Genomic DNA, 11,703 nt, shown 5'->3' with positions numbered 1-11,703 from the left:
AATTATGCAACAATGATCTCTACATTATTCAATCTGAAATAGTTAACAAAAGAGTTGAATATCGATAATTATACCAAAAAGAATTACAAGAAAAATAACATAGAATAAGTTGTAATTCATATAATATACATATATTTCATTTTATTTGTTTCAAAATATTTATAAAAATATTTTAAAATTTAAATTTACAATACAATTTTCATTTCACAGATAAATTTCTAAGAGCTAAAAAAGCAATTACATTACATTTTTCTTATCATATGTAAAAGTTTTTTTTTTTTGGGGGGGGGGGGTTTGAAGAACATGGGCTTCCAGCCATTCCATTAACTTGTGTGGGAGCAAAGGCAAATTGAACTTGAAGTAACTATAGAGTGCACCGATCCAAGTCGATAAAGATGTTCCACGAAGATCACTGCCTAGAGTTTCTTCCAATCATCCATGACGGAGCAGTCTCTTTGAACATGTCATGCAGTGATATCTCGAGTATCCTTCCTTCACAAAAAATGCAGCAATCAATGGATGCAAGTGCATTCATTGGAAATCCTAAATTATAGGGGAACCTCATTTTTCATTTTCAAATGCAACCAAAGGGAAAGAAAAAGAAAGAAAAGCTTAGCTTAATACTGTCGGGAGGTTGGGGATTTGCAGTGCCAATGTGCCATTGTGAAGCGCTACTGTAACAGATTTCATTGTTAACATCATCTGGGTAAAGCGTGAAGTCGTGTAGTATAGTGGTTAGTATTCCACCAGTCACCCGGGTGAATCGGGTCCAATCCCCGGCAACGGTGTCTTTAATTTTATACTATATATTTTAAATTTTAAGGTTTAATTATGATTTGTGTCCCTATACTTTACTGAATTTTGAAACTTAATCTAGTATAATTTAATTCCCCTATTTATTGTAAAGAAAGAACATTCCTCTTTTTTAATAAATTAAAGTAAGAACTTTCCTTTAGACCAAAGTTAATGTAACTTAAAGCCATGAAACCTGAAGGATTGGATATTCGCAACCCCACGCCTAAGCCATTTAAATCAGACCAAGTCTATTTGTTTTTCCATCAAGGGAAAATTATACCTTTAGTCCCTCATAATTCATCCACATTCAAAATTACCTTTTAGAAAAGCCAATTGGCCTCATTTCTTCTCTTAATCAACTTGAAATATAGTTAATCTTTTTAACAACATGTGGTTAAAGCGGAACCAAAATGTAACGTTAAATATGATTTAAAAAAATAGATGACCAAAACATAAATGCATTGGGTGACTAATACGTATTTTACCCTTATAATAATCCATCTGTTCCTAGAGGAAAAATATTCATAGTAATCATAAGAAGAGTAAGAAATATTATTTGTTGGTCTAATAAGATGATATATTGTATTTCTCAAGTATAGTCATATGTTTGAAGTATAGTGTTGTGAATAGAGTAAATTAGATTGAGAGTGATTGTGTATAATATATAATTTAATTAGTCAATCAATGAGTTGACTGGTGATTATATTAAAAAAGAATTACAAGAATATAACATGATAAGTTGTGCAAAATTATTATAATATACATATATTTTATTTTATTTTCTTCAACATATTTATAAATATTTTAAAATTTAAGTTTATGATATAATTTTCATTTCACAGATATATTTCAATTCAATGGGCTAAAAAAGCAATTGGACTACATTTAGTATTCTTTATCATATCTAAATCATTTTTTCTTTGTTTTGAAAGATGCTTCCATCAATTAGCAAATGGGATTGCTAACCACCTGTAATTTTAATATGGATTAAAAAGTACATAGGCTTCCAATCCATTCCATTAACTTGTCTGGGAGCAAAGGCAAATTGAACTTGAACAAACCGTAGAATGCCGATCCATGTCGATAAAGATGTTCAACAAAGACCCGTCCTAGAGTTTCTTTCAATCATCCATGACGGAGTAGTCTCCTCGAACATGTCATGCGATGATATCTCAAGTTTAACATTCCTTCACAAAAAAGTGATGCATCAATGGATACAATACAAGTGCATTCATTGGAAATCCTATAGGGGAACCTCTTAAATCATTTTCAAAGGCAATCAAGGGAAAAAGAGCTTAGCTTAATACCGTCGGGCGGTTGGCCATTATAAAGCCTCCTCTTTACTATGGTGCTATTTTAACAGATTTTTACTTAACAGTTTGTCATTTAAGCATCAAGTTGAAGTAGTATAGTGGTGAGTATTCTTGTCTGTTATGCAGGTGGCCCGTGTTCGTTCCCCGCCAATGGCGTCTTTGTTTTTGTTGCACAAGTATGCAATATATTTTGAATTTTAGGCTTTAGTTATGGTTTTAGTCCATATACTTTACTGAATTTTGGAACTTAATCTAGCACAATGTAATTCCCCCCTTTCTTGTTAACAAAGAACTTTCCTTTATGTCAAAAGCTAGTGTAACTTAAAGCCATGAAACCTCAAGGAGTGGATATTCCGCTCTCAGTTCTCATCGTGCTACAGCTGAATATATTCTTACAGTTTACAATAAGTCATGCATATATCATTTTTTTAATGATAACAAACATAGTCGTCAAACATTTTCAGGGCCATGAGTGAAAACTAAAAAATATGCCTTTATAAAATAAAGTATATTTCATTAATTTGAACAATTATTTTAATATTATAAATAAATCATAGAAAAATGATTAAATTTTATGAAAATATATTATTTTTATTATTTTATTAAGAAAACACCTTAAAAACAACTAAAAGAGAATCAATATAGAAAAATTGAATGCATATATGATAACATAGCTTGATTTTGAATAGTAAATAATAAAAAATTGTATTATTTTATTGTTAGATTGCGAAGGAAGAAGACTAAAAACTAAAGAATATTTGATAGTTAAAGAGTAGATTTGAAAAAAAAAAATAAGAGAAAAATATGATTAAACCTAATTCAAAATTGAATGAATAAATAAGAGAAATGGAAAAAAGGGGTCAAAAACTATATATTTTATGAAATTATAAATATAAAAAATTAGTTACATTTAATTCAAAATTGGATGAATTAAAAACAAAAGAAAAAGGTGGTTAAAAATAATTTTTATGAAATTATAAAATTAAAGACTCTAATTATAAAATATTAGGAGTCCTAATTATAAACAAAATAATTGGGCCCTGAGTGGTCTCTCAGATAATCCCACTTAAAGTCGGCCCAGATAACAAATTTATGCGAATATTTTATTCATGGAATAGTCAAAAGAAAACCTTCTTTCAAATAAATTCCCAGAATCACGAAGATATAAAATTGGTGTATATTATTTTTTATCAAATATAAGACCGAATAACGAATAGAAAGAAGAGCAGTCACGGGGGGGCACCATTGCCATTATTATCTCAGTAGTCCGAACAAGTGTTCCTAGATTCCCTCAGTTTCTTCCTTTTTTTTCTGTCCTTTATTATTATTATTTTAACTTGGTTGAAGCCTACTCTTTCGCTCTCCAGTTTCAAGCCTCTTCACTCCACCGTTTAGCCGCGTTTTCTGCGTTTTTACTTTTTTCCCTTGAAGAAACCTTAAGGTTCCAGAACTGGTACAGAGATGGCGACTGCCGTCAAAGCGAATCCTCGTCAAACATGGAGCTCCCTACAAAATCAAGCGGTAATTTGCAGTTCATGCAGCTATAAATGGTGTTTGGGCAGTTTCATGAGCTTTAAAAGGGGCGTGTTTAACCAAGTTTTGCAAGGGAAAGTGGTTAGGAAGAAAATGGACCAAGATCGGTCACTAACGCAAAGGTGAAAATCATTAATGGCGGCTCGGGGAAGTTGATGCGGCGAAGGAAGACATGAGGTTCGTGGAAGCGTTGAGGGAGGCTCAGTCCTACGTTTATTTGCACCGAGGAACACGTTTGTTTTGCTCCTGACAGCCGAAATTCTCGCCAGTCCTTACTTGGATTCCATTCTCAAGGTATTTCAATCTCTCTAATTGACTTTCAATTCCATTGATCTGTTTCTTCACGTTTATGAATTCATTACATAATTAAAATTTAGGGATGAGTTCATTTAGTTCATATATACACATACATTAGGCCATATTTTTATAATTTAAAATGAATTGCTTCTGAGGATGTATCACGTGAGTTAAACATATTGGGTAAATTACAAATTTCATCACTAAACTTTATTCTCTCCTATTTTGCTCACTGAACTTCAATTTTCTCATTGAACTTAATGTATTGGATTTTTGTCACTCCATTGTTAAATAGTTAACGACGTTAAACGATGTCGTTCTAGAAAAACAAAATTTTCATCAAAATGGTGTCGTTTTGCATCTAAAAGCTCATTTATAACGTTGTTAGTGAGAAACGACTGAGTGGCAAAAAAAATCCTAATGTATTAAGTTTAATGAGAAAATTGAAAAATATTTAACGTATAATGAATGAAATAAGAGAGAAAAAAGTTTAGTTACCAAATTTTTAATTTACCCAAACATATTTAAAAAATAGTAAATTACCCGTTTAGTACTTAAACTATTAGTTTTGGTCCGTTTTTATACCTAAATTTCAAATTTTTTCAAAACCATAACTTTTGTTTTTGTTTCATTACCCCTGTTCAAAATTTAACTTGAAGTTTTGATTTTTTTTTTAAAGATTATACTAAAACTAACCAAAATTGATAGTTTATGTACTAAACGCATTAAGTTATTAAAAGGGTACTAAAATGAAACAAAAACTAAACATTAGGTATGTTTTTAAAAATCAAAAGTTTAGATACTAAAATGGATCAAAACTAATAGTTTAGGTGCTAAATACATAGTTTACCCTTAAAAATACAAAGAAGAAAAAATCATTTTTAACTAGAATTATTACTAAATAATAGAGTAAATTACATATTTAATCACCCAATTATCATTTTAGCTTTTTTTTATCATTCAAGTTAAAATTACTAGTAAATAATAGGGGTAAATTACAATATATAGTTTTATCTTATAATCATGTAATTCATTTTTTATATGTTAAATATGTTTTTTAAATAGATTAGAGTTATTATAAGATAATATTTGTTTATAGTTTTTCTTAATCATTTGTAATATACACATTCTACGAATATAATTACTCAGACTTATGATTTAAAAAGGCTTAATACCAAAATATGTGCCTAAACTACCTCGATTCTCGAATATGGCTTAACTATTTTTGACCTATATAGGTGCCTAACGTTACAAACGTTACCCATTTAGGTGTTCGGGCCGTCAATGGCGTTAATTTCCCCCATTAAGTGACAAGGGTCACAATTTGATATTTTGAAATTTATTAAAAAAGATATTATTATATTTATTAAAAACCCTAATTTTTCTTAAATTATAAAAAAGCCCCAAAATACCCAAATACCCCCCTTTCTCCCTCACTCAACACCCCAAAATTTGATCTAGCCCCCAAATACCAAGAAAATACCTCAATCGACGTAGATCTAGACTCTAAAGTTTCAGTTTTTACCTTTTTTCGACGAAGTCTCTTCGATTTCCCAACAACGACCTTTCTGTTTCCAATGATCGTTCTTTCTACGAGGCTAAACTGACGCTAGCCTTGATTTTTTGTGATTTTTTCTAATGGTATTTGAATGTTATTTTTCATGTATTTTGCTTGATTGCTTATTGTTATGTTCTCTTGGTTCTTTGCAGGGGCTTTTATAGCCATACAGGAGAGTTTTTCTTCTCTTAAATCTTGTCGTCGTTCGGTTTAGCACGTTCTAGCGCGTATTGGCCTTCGGCCGGGCGCGTGTTCTTCACGCATCATTTTTGGTCGATCGGTGACTTTGGGATCTCCTTGTGTGCTTTCGACCGTTGGATCAAAGAGCCAGATCCAACGGTTCTGGTTGATGTGGCGTCCATACTAAATAAACAACCCTAATGGACCTCCTTTTCCAACTGAACTTGCTTGTTGGGTCAGGCCTGCTTATTTGGTTGGGTATTGTCTTTGACCCTAATTGGACTGGATATGAACCTACAAATAAAATCAAAATAATAATATAATATAATATAATATAATATTCTATAATATATACTCTACATAATATATACTATACTATATAAAATATATGCTATATTTAATAATATATATATAATATTATATAATATATATGCTATATAATACACTATATAATGTATATACCATACCATAATATATATATATATACACACACTATAATATAATACTATAACTATATAATATATATACCATGTAGTATATAATAAATAATAATATAACATAATTAAAAGGTTTGGACGAAAATAGATGTCTACCTAAAGTATACAGAATCCCTTTTTAATTTATCTTTGAGCATATTCTAACCTATTATTTCCAAAAGATACAATTAATTTTATAAGCGTTTTCATAAATTACTCCAAAATTCAGCGTAAGCGCCACATTTTCAACGTGGCATAATCAGCGTTATTTTCTGCTTTCCATTTTCACAAAGAGAGGTTTTTAACTACAGCGCTGTAGACCAAACAATTGAAAAGCCGCGAAATGGCCGCCTCATGTTCAACAGCTCATGGTTCTCTCTTCCTTCCCGCTCCTACCAAACTGTTTTCTTCCCGTCGCGCCGTCCAAACCGATATCGTTACACTGAAACCTGACTCGAGGTGCTGGTCTCAGTATCTTAAACTCGGACCCAGGTCCCTGCGAGGCGGTTCTGTTAAGTGCAATGTGATTAGCGAAAATGATAGCGTGGACGAACTTTACAACTCAGTCGACGATAAGCAGTTCGTGCAGTGGTTCCGTGAGGCTTGGCCTTACCTCTGGGCTCACCGTGGCGGCACTTTCGTTGTTATTATTTCCGGCGAAATCGTTGTTTCCCCCTTTTTGGACCCCGTTTTAAAGGCAAAATAAATAAATTAGTAAAATCTTTTAGATGTTTTATGGTCAAGTTTTTTAATTTTCCTTTTTTGCTTTTCAATTTGCAGGATATTGCGTTTCTGCATCATCTAGGGATCAGATTTGTTATTGTTCCGGGAACTCACGTGCAAATCGACAAGCTATTGGCTGAGAAAGGTGAGCCCAACAAAACAACGACATCGTTTCGTCTTACTCTTATTTCACTTGTTGTCAGAGAAATGATCATTGTTGTATGTTTATTACTTGAGTTTACTTGTTCTATTATTTGACTTTATTTATTATAATCCTAGCAAGGTTTTGAACCTTTGTTAATTCAGTGTTTATATCATTTTATCTATGAATAAAAAATATTTGTTTACAAATAATTAGATTAATTACACTTAAAATGAGCCACGAAAATTTGCAGGGCATGAACCGAAGTATTATGGAAGATATAGAATAACGGACTCTGAATCTCTAGCTGCTGCAACTGAAGCAGCAGGAGGGATTCGTCTAATGATAGAGGCTAAGCTTTCCCCTGGGCCTTCCATATGTAATATTCGTCGACATGGCGATAGCAGCCGCTGGCATGAAGTGGGTGTCAGTGTTGCTAGTGGGAACTTCCTTGCAGCCAAGGTTAGAATGTTTCTGTTTTGATAATACATTTTGATTTTTGGTTGTGCTTTTATGTGCATTATTAATCTTATAATTGAGATGGAGGCTAAGCCCTCGTGAACTGATGAGTAACGGTATATTTCTTTTTCTTTAAATGAGTATATATGTGTGTATCTATCTAAAGCATTGGGTGGCGTGCAAAAGTATGTTTTGGTAGTGCTCTGCTACTAAACATGTTATAATTTTACCTCTTTCTAAACACTTTTTCAGAGAAGGGGAGTCGTTCAAGGTGTTGATTATGGAGCAACTGGTGAAGTAAAGAAAGTAGACGTTGCTCGCTTGCGTGAGAGGCTTGATGGTGGTTGTATAGTAATATTAAGCAATCTGGGGTATTCTAGCTCTGGTGAAGTTTTGAATTGCAAGTATGCTGTGTAACCTTTAATGATATTTTGCTGCAGCTTACTGTTATCTATTTTCCACTGAAGTAAACCCTTGATCTATAACTCTAAAGCAACCTTTTTTTTGGGGGGGGGGGGTATAACATATTGTGCATGTCATTAGTAGTTATTAGGCAGGTCATCGGGATCTAGAATAACCACGTTTCACATTACTATTTTTATCTTTATGTAATTCCTAAGTAGTTTGTGTTTTCCTAGTATACAGATGGATCATTAGTTAGTAGGTATCCCTGTCTGTTTTTATAGGATTAACAAGATGTCAAACATGAGTGCGAAAAGCCCAACTCAGGAAGTTAAAATCTCTTTAGGTGTTGAATATATTGGCTCTGCATGTCTAGTCCCTTAATTTTTGCATATGTGGTGTTAATTTTGAAGGATAGTTTTAGTTTAACTAGAACATATTGTTGACGTGTGGATCTGCCCGGAGAAGTTTGTTGAGTGTTATTTGCTGAGTGCCGCTGTGAAAATACACCGAGTTGAGACATCAACAGCAAGTATTGTCCTTGGCCGGGGTTTTGTCTCCCTAACTTCGCCAAGAGATCTGGAGGGCTCATAGAGTTGGGGAGTGTCTCAAAGTGCCTGACAAGGCAGAACTGTGGAAACTGAGGAGTTTCCACAACCGGGGTGGGGGGTGGGGTTGAACCTATGACCCATAGCATATAGGTCATTCATGGGCAACTACCAAGGTTCCGCTTGAGACTTTATGGTTCATCTTGGACTAGTGTAGAAGTTTTATTATACTTCCCAATGTTTTAGAACCTGACTGTTAATGCTTTATGTTTTTTCTGAATTTCAGCACGTATGAAGTTGCCACAGCTTGTGCATTAGCTCTTGGAGCAGATAAGCTTATTTGCATTATAGATGGCCCAATTTTAGATGAGAATGGACGCCTTATTAATTTCTTGCCTCTCCAAGAAGCAGATATGTTAATCCGCCAACGGGCCAAGCAAAGTGAGATAGCTGCTAAATATGTCAAAGCTGTTGATGAAGAAGATCTCGCTAGTGTTGGATATGATGATACTTCAGTTGTTCACACTTCTCAAAATGGGAAGGCTATTCATAGTACACGTAACCCTTCCTTTCAGAACGGTGTTGGATTTTATAATGGCAATGGACTATGGTGTGGAGAACAGGGCTTTGCCATTGGAGGTCAGGAGCGGCTAAGTCGAGATAATGGCTACCTTTCGGAGTTGGCTGCTGCAGCCTTTGTCTGCAGAGTAAGTTCAATAGCTTGTTTGGCTTTAGTATATTTAGATTCTTTCCTACGTCAAACCAATATGCCAATTATTTTCTGCTTTATTGTCAGGGTGGTGTACAAAGAGTTCATTTGTTAGATGGCACTATTGGTGGGGTCTTATTGTTGGAACTATTCAAAAGAGAGGGATGGGGACGATGGTGGCTAGGTATACAGTGAACTGTCAGTTAGTCCTATGGGAAAATAGATATTTGCTGATAGGCATATAGCACAAAACATGGTTAATTCCTAAGGTATGTTTTTTCTTTGAGAGTAATCAATCTTTACATGACTGGTGGCCTATTCTGATGTTTCAGTAGGGCCTGCCAGTCAGAGAGTGTTAAACCTGAAGTATATGTTACATGCTACTAATTGATTACAAGTACATTTTATTTAATTGTTGGGTCATGCATCATGCATTGATCAATTTCGTAACATTTGACAATGGACAAACTGGAAAATTTGTCCAATATCCTTTTTCCTAGGATGAGAGACCTCAGAGTAACTTAATGTGGCTAATACTTCTTAGTTTATATGAGCTGCCGTTGCTAGACTTGGTAAGTGATTAAGCTATCTTGTATTCAGTATGCTGACCTGGGCATTGCTTGTTTTGCAGCGATCTATATGAAGGGGCCAGGATGGCTATGGTGACAGATCTTGCTGGAATCAAGCAAATCATACAACCTTTAGAAGAGTCTGGTACATTGGTTCGCAGGAGTGATGAAGAGGTCAGTATTAGCTCTTTTTGACTTTTGTTTATGCTTATACTTCTCAGTGATGTGCTTGTTGAAATAATGAGAATAAAAGTTTGGTCCTACTTTGCATGCTTTATTTCTACCAGTTGGGTGTTTTGTTTCAAATCTCACTAAACAAACAAAATGGAAGGGGAAAATGCCTTTATTCTTTTGAATTGGAGCAAACATCTGAATATTAAATTCTTTGTCTTTTCTTTTTGCACAGCTACTTAAAGCCCTAGATTCATTTGTTGTTACGGAAAGAGAAGGTCAAATCATTGCTTGTGGTGCTCTATTTCCTTTCTTCAAGGACAAATGTGGAGAAGTTGCTTGTATCGCAGTTTCTCCTGAATGTCGAGGGCAAGGACAAGGAGATAAATTGCTTGGTTGTTGCCGAACATCTCTAACTTCATTGTCTATGCCATATTAGACCCATCATCATGCTCCGCTACTTATCATGGTGTAGCTGAAACAGATGCCATGCAAGAACTTGTAATTTCTAATCTATTGGAAAGCATATTTACACATCCTAAAAGAATAGTTTAGGAAGGCACGCTCCAACAGGGCATGTGTTTTGGCTGCTAGATTGTTTATATAACATTTGTCGATAAGCCCGGTTTCCACTGTCTAACCATAGAATGACGCTCAACCTGATCGGACTGCTTTTTGTCTGTGATCACTCTGATGTGATATTTGTTTGTGGTCTACCAATCTTATCATTCCTAATAATGTTTTTTTATATCAATTAAATATGTGCAGATTATATTGAGAAGAAGGCATCCTCTCTCGGATTGGATATGCTTTTCCTGCTAACAACTCGTACTGCTGACTGTTTTGTATTTTCTTATGAAATAAACTCTTTTCAAGCTTTCGGATATTTTCAGGCACCATTTAATGATAAATGCCCTTTTGATATCAGTCATTATTTCTGCTCAGGTTAATGCATATAGGACTATACCAATACTTACCGGTAGACATTGAACACCCCGCTTCTGATTTTACAGGTTTGTAAGGCGCGGCTTCAGAGAATGCAGAATTGACATGATACCGGAAGAAAGGGGGGAAAAGATTAATCTATCCCGTAATTCTAAGTATTACATGAAGAAATTGATGCCGGATCGGAGTGGAATTAAAGGTGATAGAGCTTTTAAATGAGCCTGCAACTGATAAGTATCTTTAGTTGGAGCTAACCAGGACTGCGGAGAAGATGCAACCTCACCGATCTGATTTGACTAGAGGACTGTTTACTGAAATTTACATGTTGTGCAGAGGTTGATTTGATTTTCTATGCATCAGATTTCTGTTATGAACCGTAATTTATGATTGCCATGAAAACATCTTTGGTAGTCGACATTATCTTCGTCGGCTAACTGTAATTTAGTGCCTAGAAATTTGGTAAATAAGTTCTACTATATATATGTATATAAGTTTTGTGAGTGGGTATTCGACTTGACATAAAATATGATTGGAGGTGTTCGACCTTATTTCCTGCACATTCTATTTTCAAGCGTTTAACCTTAAGGTAGCTCCGAAACTATTGCAAATGGCTCCCCTAAAACATCTACACTATTTTGGATTTAGTTGTTTTGGCATTTTAGGAGAGATATGCTGCAAAAGGTATAGCAAAGAAATAGTGACGGCACACTTGAGGATATGATCTGTTATTTTTGTTGAAAGATCTGAATAAATTGAACTACATATTTGAGGATAGTTCTGTTGTGCGACGGTTAAAAAACGACGTGATCGGTTAAACAAGTGATCGGTTAAAATTTTGACCGGTAATGTTATATCATTTCATCAGAAATATTATCAAGTATAA

General features: G+C 34.2%; 1 pseudogene; it reads left to right on the top strand.

Annotated features, from left to right (window-relative positions):
* Positions 1 to 6,493: 6,493 nt before the first annotated feature.
* On the top strand, positions 6,494 to 11,244 carry LOC120216395 (annotated as a pseudogene).
* The last annotated feature ends 459 nt before the right edge of the window (positions 11,245 to 11,703 follow it).

The sequence above is a fragment of the Hibiscus syriacus genome, unplaced genomic scaffold (assembly GCF_006381635.1).
Source record: "Hibiscus syriacus cultivar Baekdansim isolate YM2019G1 unplaced genomic scaffold, ASM638163v2 tig00110160_pilon, whole genome shotgun sequence".
Taxonomy (NCBI): domain Eukaryota; kingdom Viridiplantae; phylum Streptophyta; class Magnoliopsida; order Malvales; family Malvaceae; genus Hibiscus; species Hibiscus syriacus.
Note: the sequence above shows the minus strand (reverse complement) of the source record. Positions and strands in the feature narration are given on the sequence as shown.